The following is a 12,176-nucleotide window of genomic DNA, read 5'->3' on the forward strand; positions in this document are numbered from 1 at the left end:
GTACTTTGCCTTGAAATGTGGCACACACCAAGGGTTCTAATAAACTGAATCAAGCTTATATGCATTACAAGGGGAACTTACTACATCAAATTATGTTGCTAAGTGAAGAATGACTACTTAACTAATCCATTTTGTAAATTTGGATTTAATATATTGTGTTTGCTTAAAGTGAGATATAGTGACAAGAGCTTGGCTTTCTATCAAGCTGAACGTATATAGTCCAAAGAAAATAAACCAAATACAATTTGGATTAAAGGCTGAATTACCTGATTTTAAAAATATTTTGCTCTACTTGAGTAAGACATTTTGTATCAGGGTCATTTATTAAATTTCAGAGCCTCCAGTCTCTTAGCACAATCGAAAGGATGAGATCAGGATGGATGGAAGGAAAGCAGTTAAGTTTAGCAACTGGGCCATTTCACGTCAGGGTGAAATAAAACCTCAAGATTCCTTAGGAGTTTTTTTTGTTAAACCTTTTGGAATTTTTCATTCCTTCATTCTGAAATAGATTCCATCCTTTTAAAATCATTGTACTTTTCTTTTAAAATGTGCCCTAGATTTTTTTCTTGTCTTACGAATTATGGCATTTTTATCTAAGCAGTGTATGTAATTTTAAAATTAATCTTGATTTTGGTTATTGAAACTAAAGGGAACAGTTAGCAAGTTATGTCACGGTGCATTCTATTCATTTTATCAAGGATTTTATTACTATTTTCACCTCCTCTAAGAAGTTTTCTCATACACTTAGCACAGCGGATGGCACGTTTGTTATGTTTACTGAGATTTTCCCTGGACGAATGGCCCACCTGGTGTGAAATCCTGTGTTGTTCACTGTGCCAGATGCAAGGACAAACAAAAAGATTCTTCTCCCTAGCGGCTCACAATCAAGTGGAGAGCACAGGTATGTAACCCAGAAATGGTGTGGGCTACGGAGAACCTGAGCTTCAGATATCTCAGTTGCTGAATAATTTAACTTCTCCAAGTCTCACTTGGCTGCTTTGGAGAACACGATTATTATTAATAATAACAATAAATGAGATTCCACAGTATACTTAGCTGGAGGCCAAATCCAATGGTTACAGGGGTACAAGATCCAACGTACATAGTGGTGTGCTGGGACCAAAGAGTGGGGGGACAAGTGCATGTAGAGCAGACGCATCACCTCCCACAGCAGCAGGATGGCCACCCGTGAACAAGGCCTCTCTGCCCCGCTGACCAGGTGTGACCCCTGTGAACAGGAAACTCTGAACTTTAGTTCCATGGAAATTAGTTCTCAGCTGCTTTGCGTGGCCCCCGTGTCTGAGATTCATAGTTTCCAATGGAAGACAATACTAATAATCCATCTTGCACAGTATATATGAAAAGAAGTATCTATTTCATGTTTTAAAGGTCATTGAATATATAACAGCTAGATAGTTAGAGCAAAATACCATATTCATCAGTGAAATAGAAAAGTTTAGCAGCATTCATCTGTTCTCATTTTAAATTTACCACAGTATGTAAATTAGAGGATTTAAAAAAGCATCAGGCAAAAATCTGAGCTAGGTGCGAATGAAAAGCACAATCAGAAGGGAATTTGTGACTGCCTGAAGTGTAAGGGTTTGCCAAATGGGACGGTACTAAGATTTTACTACTAATCTGAGTTTATGTAAAGCCAATAGAAAGATCCCGGTTATTGTTAAATACCCAGAGTAGGAATTTGCTGCTAAACTACTGTGTAGTATCGGTCTTAGTTGGCTTTTGTAAACATCTTATTTCACGTGCTGAAATTATCACAGGAATACCACACGCAAAGCTGAACTTTAAACACACAATCCTAGTCATACGTATATAGTCTGAAGAAAATAAACCAAATACAATTTGGATTAGAGGCTGAATTACCTGATTTTTTTTTTTTTGGTTTTTGGCCGGGGCTAGGTTTGAACACACCACCTCTGGCATATGGGACCGGCACCCTACTCCTTGAGCCACAGGCGCCGCCCCTGAATTACCTGATTTTAAAAATATTTTGCTCTACTTGAGAGAATCTATTCAGCCAGGAACAGCAGTGATTCTACCAACTTAACATTTCAAAATACGATTGATGGCAAAATGAGATAACCTGATCATTCTTAACAGGATTTTCTTACATCCAGAACATTCACACTCTATCAGAAGTGTACAGAGGCGGGTTTGTGATTCACACTCTTGTAGAGCTTAGTGGGCCAATATGTTACATTGAGACATCAGCCTACTATTTAAACAACACCCTGTCTGGTTTCTATGGAACAAACTACCTTCAAAACCAAAATGAACCATTTAAAATGAAGCCAAAAGGAAAGTCAGGCTCAGGAGTTCTGCCACAGTCTCTGTTGCAAGAGTCAGGGGCCCTGGGCTTTTATACTGCTCTGAACCTGCACTCTTGGCTGGGGCCTCGAGCTGGCCAAGAACAGTGTAATTTAGAAAGGGGCCAGGCGACCACAGAGTACAGCCTATGGGACAAGAAGACAGACGCCCACTTGGATGCCAAATCGGAACCTCCAAGACCAATTTTGCAATTCCCAGTCTGACTTCCCAGAGTCTTAGAATACTTCTGATTTCTTTCTGCTTGCTCAAGTAACAGAATGATATTGAATCAACTCTGGAAAATGGGGGTAATAAGATGTCTGTATGTTCTACCTCGTAATGCCTAATCGTTCACAACACCACACTTCTTCAGGGCCTTCTTTGTTGTAGGCCCTAGGAAATCCATGATGAGTAAGACAGTCCCTGCCTCGTGGCATTTGTATCCCAGAGAAGGGAAAAAATGGTTCAATTTGTCTATAGAACAGTGGCTCAGGAATTCTATTTTTTTTTTTTTGAGACAGAGTCTCACTCTGTTGCCCTGGGTAGTGTGCCATGAGGTCATAGCTCATAGCAACCTCAAACGCCTGAGATCAAGTGAGACTCCTGCCTCAGCTTCCCAAGTAGCTGGGACTCCAGGCGCCTGCCACAGTGCTTGGCTAGTTTTTCTATTTTTAGTAGGAATGGTGTCTCACACTGGCTCAAGCTTGTCTCCAACTCCTGAGCTCAAGCAATCTACCCATGAGCCACTGCGCCGGCCAGGAATTCTTAAATATTTTGAGAGGCTGCTGATGGATCAGATCCAGAACCTTGTTTGGCACAATAGAAGTATTCACAAAACAACTGGATCTGCTTCCCAGAAAAGACATGAATAAACATTAAATTTTGCACACATTTTCTTTTCTTCCTTTTTTTTTTTCAGTTGGAGATGGGGGTCTCTCTCTGTTGCTCAGGCTGGAGTGCAGTGGCATAGTCATAGCTCACTGTAACCTGGAACTTGTAGGCTCAAGTGATCATCCTACTTCCGCCTCCTGAAGTGGTGCGATTATAGATGTAAGTCACGATGTCGGACTAAATTTTGCATGCATTTTCTGAAAGTTCTCTGCTCAATAGGATTTCAACTTAAGAATCCTATTGCAGAGAGCAAAGAAAAGAACTCTATGACTGTGATGAACCAAACAAACTGAGGAGGAAGGGTCTGAGAGCTGGGAGAAACACATGATAAAAAGAGAACATCAGAAAGCAGTGATCTAAGTTCAAGGTTACAGAGAAGTCAAAAGGGTCAAATGGAGAAACTGACACTGGGGTTTAATCCTGTCCGCAAGGGTTACTCAGAGAAGGTTTCTTAGAAGAGGTGAAATCTGATCTGCGTCTGTTTTTTACTGTTTATACATTTCCTTTTATAAAAGTAACACATGCTCAGTACCGAAAACTCAGAAATTATTGGAAAGTGCAAGCGAAGAAAACATACCAATAATCCCACTGCTGAGAGACAGCTAATGTGCTACATTCTGGTGTATGTCCTCTTGTGTGTGTGTATGTGCACATACATGTGTGTGTGCTGCACACTTAGGTGTAGCAAGACAGAGATACCTGCATTCAGATGTTTGGAAAAAATAATTTGATAACCTGAGAAGTGAGATTCCAAGGGGGCAGGCATACTGAAGTTTTGTGGTTGTCAGGGGGCCTTTTCTGGAAGACTTTTTCAAACTCTGGGTCATGACCCATTAGTAGGTCATAAAATTAATTTCATGGGCCACACTTTTTTTAAATTTTCACAATCAACTTTTTAAAAATAAAAAAATAGAAAATGTAGATTGCAGAATCTATAGTAAGGAAGTAGTATTTTATTAAACTTTCTTTTATAATTGTGTGTGTGTGTGCTCATTGTGCAAGGCTGCATGGCTAAATTTATTTCTTGAGATCCAGGCTAATTTGAATAATGCACATTTGAGGCAAGAGCTGTGGCGGAGTTGGATTATTCTGCATAACAGAGGGGAGTAGGGAATTTATAGTTCCAAGGAATATGAGAAGACAAAGATTTAGGAAGTTATAGAGGGCGAAGGGAGAAGGAAACAGTGAAAAATGTTCTGGAGTGGGAATGGAAAGGTCCATGCAGGAAACAGCTAAGAACAATGTAGACTGTCATGCCGTTTCTAAGAGATGTGTGGTGTAAATGCTCCTGCACCTTATAATACGTTCATTCAAATCCTGATCAGCACCGATTTCATGCATATGAAGTCTTTAAGGCAATTCAAGAAGATGCAGAGTTTGATGCTGGCCTGGGGGCAAAATTTGAATCTACATGTGTGAGATATACAAGTTAGAGTATAAAAAAGATATGACACTTTGGGTACACATCTATCTATACCTGTATCTAAATACCTTTTATGTGTGTATAAAATGGAATCATATATGCATTACATACAGTAGAACATCCATAGCTGACCTCCTCCCTACGCTGACTACCTCCCTAAATTGACCTAATTGTCACAGATTCGACATGCTTCATATGCCCATATCAGTACAGCGGGCCTAGTTCCTTATGTTGACCACCTCTGTATGTTGATGGTTTGTTGCAAGTCCCTTGGGTGCTCAACTTACAGAGGCTCTATCTACTGTAATACTTTTATACTATTTATTTTTGGAGATATATTTTAAATATTTTGTCACATCAATAAATACTCTTTTGCCGATAAATGATTTTAGTGGCATTTTAGAATGCCATTGTAGGGAATTTATATAATCTGTCTAAGTAACTTGCCTCCAATGCTGGATATTTTGATTATGTGATTTAATTTACGTTCTTTTCAATGTTTTCCCCTTAGAAATAATAGTACTAAAAATAAAATAGAAGTAATACTACTGCTTGAAGTCATAATTAGTAGCAGTATTAAACTTCTAAATGTTATTCTCTATGTAGGTGTCTGTCCTGTAGAGCAGGACTCTTCTATCTAGTAACAAGGAAGCATCCTATTGTATAATGAATTTAGCAGATGAAAATACCATCCCAAAACTGGAAGGAGAGATCAGCCCTCCTGGGTGAGGGAAGGCTATTTGTGGGCAGAGCTGGGGGTCAGAAGCAGCAAAGTCGACAAGTCAGACGCAATCTTTTTCCTCATACAACTTTTGACTCTCATTTCATGGGGTTTAAAGTATTTATTGCAGAAACTATACATCTTGTTTGAATAGTGATAGAAATAAAGGATACATAAATTTAAAAATAAAAATGCAGGCTTGCTTCAGGAATACTTCAACCAAATGAAGATATGACCAACAAATATTATTTAAAAATCTTTGTCACTCTTGGCTTTAAAGACATTCTGCAGGTTCATTCTCGGGGATATAAAAAATGTCACTAGGAATTAGACACAAGTAATAACAGTACCAGTCAGGAAAAAAAAAATCACTGAATCATCTCTTCTCTTCTCTTCTCCCAGCCCATAGCTTGCTACCCAGTTTTACCCTTAAAAAAAAACTACCTCTTTAGTCTCTGCCATTCCTTCCTCTTCATCTCTATTTTAGGCATCCCTCGTTTCCGTCTAGTTTCCCTGCCTAGCTGCCTAAAATCCATCCTTCGTGCTGCCCCAAGGTGAGCTATTCAAAATGTGAACCTGCTTTTATGCCCTGTTTAAAACCCTTCCTCGGCCCTTCCCCCCAGAGGAGGAAGAGCCAGCTTCCAGCTGTGGGTTACTGTGCCCTCCTGCCTCCTTCCACTCCACCAGCTCTGACCTTGGGAGTTCCTCTTCCACATGACGCCAGCTCTCTCTCCAGAGCGGTTCTCCAGTTTTCTTCTCTGCCAGGCCTACATCCTAGCACATCCTCTAAAGTTAGCTTCTGGCATTCCCTGCTCCAGGGATTCCCCAGCATCTCCCAGGCTGGGCCTGGGGCTCGCTATTGGCGACCCCGTGCTGCTCCACGCACATCACTACTGAAGTCGGGGCAGGTAGGCCCAGAGCGGAGGCTTTCTGCCTGTCTTTCTCTCATCAGAACAAGAATACCTAGAAGTCAGTGATTGTTTATCTTCATCCCATCATGTAATAGGCATTCAATCACTTTTGGGTTTTTTGCTCATTTTTTGTTTTGAAAGGACCAAAATATACTGTAGCTTTCATAGCTAACATAGCTGAGTGCCATTTCTAAAGGCCTGGTGGAAGGAACTGAGGACCCATGTGGAATCAGCCTATATCAATCCTATTACCTAACAACTTTAAATTAAAACACTGTCAGCTCCTAGAGAATTATTCATTAATTCAACATATTTTTCTATACTGGGTCTGCAGAGATTGCTAATACACGGTTTACACTGAAGACCTGACAATCTAATGAGGAGAGAAGGACATAAAATGCCAGGAATACAGTGCTCTAAGCTAGAAAATGGAGACATTTACCCTAGAAACAAGAGGGAGGGCCTCACTGCTTAGAATTACTGGCCTGTAGTGAGAGCTCCAGTTTTTGTTAACCTTGCCCTTACCCAACCTCAAAAATCCCCCTCAGAAAGAGTACTTCTCATGGGAGATATTTGGCAATCAGGTCCACACACATTTTTATGGAGGCATTTATGGAGGTGGGAGATTTAGAATCCCAAGGGGAAAGTGTGGACTACATGAAAAAGGACAAGGGGCTACCTGTGCTGCCTCCTTTGCAGTTGCTGAGGCTCCCTGCTCTGTGCAAAGAGCCAAAGGGAGTTCAGGATCCAGTCAGGATGAGCAGAGATAACCCTGCTGGTGAACACAGCGGCGTAATTCAAAACGAGAAATATGAAATATAACACTAACACTATGTGTTAAGGACCGGGAGGGAAAGCTGGAGCTCTTCCAGACGTTGGTCATAAAGAGAATTATTTTAAAGTGGTAGACATACAGAAATTAAGTATATCTGGTTTGAACAAGAAATGATCATCTCTTTCCAAGGAAATATTCCCAGGCTGCTCTGCCTAGCTGTGTGAAAGAAGAAAAGTGTTTCCCAGCCTCAATCCTACATTATCTCCTTCCTCTAAGATACAGGAATCTGGCATTATGTAAAAGGCCAAATTTAGCTGATTAAAAACAAAAACTGTCACAATTTTTGCAATTTAACAATTGTTCTTTAATATATCAGGCCACTGAGAAAACGAAAGCTTGGAAAATATATGACTCATTTTAAATGGCTGTTGTAAAATTTGTAAAGTCAAAGTCATTTATGTAACTGTTAACAACCTTAGCAAGTGTCTCTATTAAACATGACCTACAAACCCTGAAGAATAAGGACCAAGTAATGACACGATGAGTTGTTAAATGGCCTAAATACAGTGAGGGAGCCATTCTAGCTTTAATGAGATCAAAGCATATTTAATGACTGTGATTAATATTTATAGAGTGCCCACTGGACGCACATCATTATACAATAAAACTTTAGATTTATATTACTTAATGACAGTAATTAGACACACATATATTGAGTAGGTTTTCCAAATGTGAGGGCATAAAGGAGAGACTATAAAACACTTTTGAAATGTTGTATATGCACAGCAAGTTCTCTTGTCTCATTTTTACTCTTCCACAATTTTTGGAGATTAAAAATGCCCACAAAAATGTAATAATAGTTGTTAAAAAAGAAGATTTTAAAAAGCCTAAATTCATTAGTAAGTGCCTTTTCGGTGTCAGGCACTGGGCTACATGAAAGAGATGTAAAGATCACTAGGGTATGGTTCATTTTCCTAAGGAATTCATTGTCTAACGTGTCAGACATTCCTAGAAAAATCACAATGTCCCGTATGTTTGATCAACTGTTGTTTGAACAGAGTGTTGAGTAACGTAGAAAGTCGAGCTAAGGAAGGCTGCCCTGGAGACGACACTGGGCAGGGGCCTGAGAAATGAGAGTTTCCGAGGAGTGAAGGAGAGGCATCCAGGCTGTGCAGCACAGGCAGGAGCACCTGGACTGTGACTGCTCAGAGACAGGGCCAGTCTCATGGATCCTGCAATCCAACAGGTCCCTGTGGCTATTGTTGGAACGCAGGTGTTTGTATAAACAGCGAAAGAACAAGTTAATAAATGAAATACCAAACTTCTATTTCTATTCAGAAATGATTCTAGAGTACCTAAAAGAAGGAAGAATATAGTACCAACAGAAAAATGCCTTTTGAGAGCCCACAAACTATGAGGAAAAAAAATAAAGATATTTACCCTTCTTGCTTATTACAATCAGGACCTATTTCTAATTAAATCTATTTCTTGATACAGTCCCAGTAGCCTGGAGGATTAATCACATCTCAAGCTTCACGTGTGGACAAGAGCCTCCCACTGCACTGTCTGGCAGTGCAGGTGTATGAAGTGGCTCCAGCCAGGAGCACCTCTTCCAGCCCATGAGTTAGAAAGCAGGGACTTGGTAATCGTGCCACACGCTACTGTATACAGGAAATGAAGTGAAAATTAAAACCAGGATTGGGATAGAAGGATGAAGGATGGTCACAAAGTCAGGCAGGAACTAGCCAGCTTCTTTCGGGACCGCCCCAGAACGGTAGCTGCACACTTAGTACGGTGACATTTCTCCACCGAGAGCCTCACAGGGCACTCTGTTGCCCTTTATGCCACATGCTCTCTAAGACTTATCAAAGCTTTTAATATGCTAATTACAATTTTACACTTTAAAACGTGGATACTTTATGCAATATGCCCCTAAACTAAAAAAAATCATGCAAGCATGCAATGCTTTCCTCAAAGACCATCTTGAAAGTACTGATTGTCCACAAAACACCTCTGGAAAATGTTGCTCACCCCTTTGGGCCACAGCAAGTATAGCAAAGGAGAGAAAAGGCAGTTGCACAGCTGTTTTTTTTTTTTTTTTTTTTTGGTGAAGCAGCTGTGTGCTGTAATCATCATCTTGATAAATACTAAGACTTAATTAAGAAAGAAAAATCTAATGGATGTTCAGATTTTCCCCTCCCCCCAAGAAAAGAAAAAGTGGAAGGATTATATTCACCCAAGTTAGAGAGAGTATAGTTGTTCATTATCTTTTGATTTGGTCATTGATTATTTAGGAATGAGATTTAATGCATTCATGATACCCTTTAAGGCTTGGCGCCCGTGGCACAGTGGTTACCAGCCACATACACTGAGGCTGGCAGGTTTGAGCCCAGGCTGGGCCTGCTAAACAATGACAGCTGCAACAAAGAAATAGCCGGGTGTTGTGGTGGGCACCTGTAGTCCCAACGACTTGGGATGCTAAGGTAAGAGAATGGCTTAAGCCCAAGAGTTTGAGGTTGCCGTGAGCTGTGACACCATGGCACTCTACCAAAAAAATTACCCTTTAAGAATTAAGGATGGAGGCCAGACGCAGTGGCTCACGCCTATAATACCAGCCCTCTGGGAGGCTGAGGCAGGTGGATTGCTTGAGCTCATGAGTTTAAAACCAGCCAGAGCAGGAACGAGACCTTGCCTCTAAAAATAAATAAATAAATAAATAAATAGCCAGGCATTTCAGTGGGCACCTGTAGTCCCAGCTACTCAGGAGACTGAAGCAAAGCAATCACTTGAAACCAAGAGTTTGAGGTTGCTGTGAGCAATGACACCACAGCATTCTACAAACGGTGACAAAGTGAGACTGTCTCAAAAAATAGAAAGAAAAAAGAACCAAGCATGGGTACTTAATCCAAGAATTTATCTAAACCCGTTTTGAAGCTATTTGCATTTTTAGCAGAACGACCTCTTTTTTTTTTTTTTTTTGGAGACAGAGCCTCAAGCTGTTGCCCTGGCTAGAGTGCTGTGGCATCACAACTCATGGCAGCCTCCAACTCCTGGGCTCAAGCAGTTCTCCTGCCTCCACCTCCCAAGTAGCTGGGATTACAGATGCCCGCCACAATGCCCGGCTATGTTTTGGTTGCAGCCGTCATTGTTGTTTGGCGGGCCTGGGCTGGATTCGAACCCACTGGCTCAGGTGTATGTGGCTGGCGCCCTAGCCACTTGAGCCACAGGTGCTGAGCTAGCAGAACAACCTCTTAAGAAAGTAATCCTTCCATGAGTTTATTCGAAGAGTAAGTTCAGTTCCCCATCTGAAAAAGCATGGCTATAGCCCTAAGCAACCATAGCTGGTAGCAGGTCACCTAAGAAGAATGCTTCACCGAGATACTTTACTAAGAAAAATATGTTCCAGCTCCATCCAGGTAAACATGAAAGATGTAAAATCTCCATCTTTTTTATGTACATCATTCCATGGTGTACATATATTATAATCTATTAATCCACTCATGGGTTGATGGCCATTTGGGCTGCTTCCATGACTCGGCTGTTTTGAATTGCGCTGCAATAAACATTCTGGTGCATGTACTCAATACTATTATGAAACCAATATATAATCACTTACACATTCATATGAATGACAAAATGCAAATATAGTCCAGCAAGAAGGAGGGACATGGGAGAGGATGGGGAGGGGGCGAGTGGAGGGAGGGTATTTGGTGGATCTCACCTAATGTGCACAATGCAAGGGTACATTTCAAAACAACTAAGAGTATGTTATAAATGTCTTACCACAAAAAATAAGTAAGTGAGGTGATGGTTATGTTAGTTTGATTTAAGCATTCCACATTGAATTTCAAATCATCACATTGTACCCCATAAATGTATACTGTTATGATTTAATAAAAATTAGGTTAAAAAAATAAAGTTATCAAATCAGAAGAAAAAAAAAGAATGCTTCCCTGGCCGTTTCTGGATGGGTGAGGCTGGCATTCTTAACTCAGAGACGGTGAAAGTGGAAGAGGAACAGATGAAGTTCTCTTTCTTCTGCCCCCAGGTCGGCCTCTTTCTGATACCAAAGTAAAGATGGAGACTGTAATGCAAATTCTTCTTATAAAACCAGTTATGTTGTATATCTGCACTTGTCTGACTCTGGGAGTTCCTTCCAAAGTACAGCAGAAGCTCTCTGAATGGACCGCCACTTACCCTGATCAGCTACTGAACCAACACTTTCCTTGCCTTTCTGTCAAACATTGAATGATGTTCACAGCACACTCAACCCTGGGGCCAGTGACTGCTGCTCTCCAGCACAAATGGGCAGCTCCTACCAGTTGTATCATACTTCCCAAAGTAGCTGTGTTTCTTCCCAAGCCTGTTTATGCTGCTTAAATAAATGTAATTTAATGTGTAGTGAACTCGGAAGTACGATTAAAAAAAAAAAAACAAAAAACAGTTGCTGATTCCATGAAAAGAAAGTGGAATGATTTAGAAAGATTCAACAAAGCTGAATCCTTGCCTCCTCTCACTGTATGTCAAATTAGGTGTGCCTGAAATAAATGTAAAAGACTTGGTAGGGAGAGGGTCATTAAAAATAGCAAGTTGTGCAAGAAGGCTGCTTCCTAAGAGACACTTAGGAAGCTGGTTTAGTGAAACCAAAAGATCCAAATCAGGTGATCCACACACAGAGAAAATGTCTAAGCCCAGCATATACATCACTTATAACTTTCTGATAAAAGGGATTTAAGTTAATAAAAAATTGGTATTCTTATAATTTGAGAATGAGAAAGATCTAGAAGACGTTATACCTTAAATATCCATGTTTCTATAAAAGAAATACTTTTGTAAAAAACTATTTTTATTAATTTACAGTTCCAACTACAAAGCTGTAGTTCTGGGAATAGCATGCAATATACAATTCAATAATTTCCAGTATTGATTTAAATTTAATAAATATAAACTAAAAACAATTATTGAGGAAATAAAATAGTCAAAGAAACAAAAACTACCTTCTTTAAAATCTTTAGCTCTGCCACAGAAATAAAACCCAAGACTTAGTTTAAGTTATACCTGAATTGCTAAACCAGAAATGCACCTTGTTTTAAGATGTGTCTCTAGATAAAAAGGAGTTATTGAAGCATA

General features: G+C 40.1%; 2 protein-coding genes across 4 annotated transcripts in view; one reads left to right on the forward strand and one right to left on the reverse strand.

Annotated features, from left to right (window-relative positions):
- The window catches only part of AKT3 (AKT serine/threonine kinase 3), a 404,883-nt gene that overhangs the window by 391,255 nt on the left and 1,452 nt on the right, over positions 1 to 12,176 (forward strand). The gene's annotated exons all lie outside the window — the stretch shown is intronic.
- The window catches only part of SDCCAG8 (SHH signaling and ciliogenesis regulator SDCCAG8), a 254,616-nt gene that overhangs the window by 46,195 nt on the left and 196,245 nt on the right, over positions 1 to 12,176 (reverse strand). The window lies entirely within an intron of this gene.

The sequence above is a fragment of the Nycticebus coucang genome, chromosome 10 (assembly GCF_027406575.1).
Source record: "Nycticebus coucang isolate mNycCou1 chromosome 10, mNycCou1.pri, whole genome shotgun sequence".
Taxonomy (NCBI): Eukaryota; Metazoa; Chordata; class Mammalia; order Primates; family Lorisidae; genus Nycticebus; species Nycticebus coucang.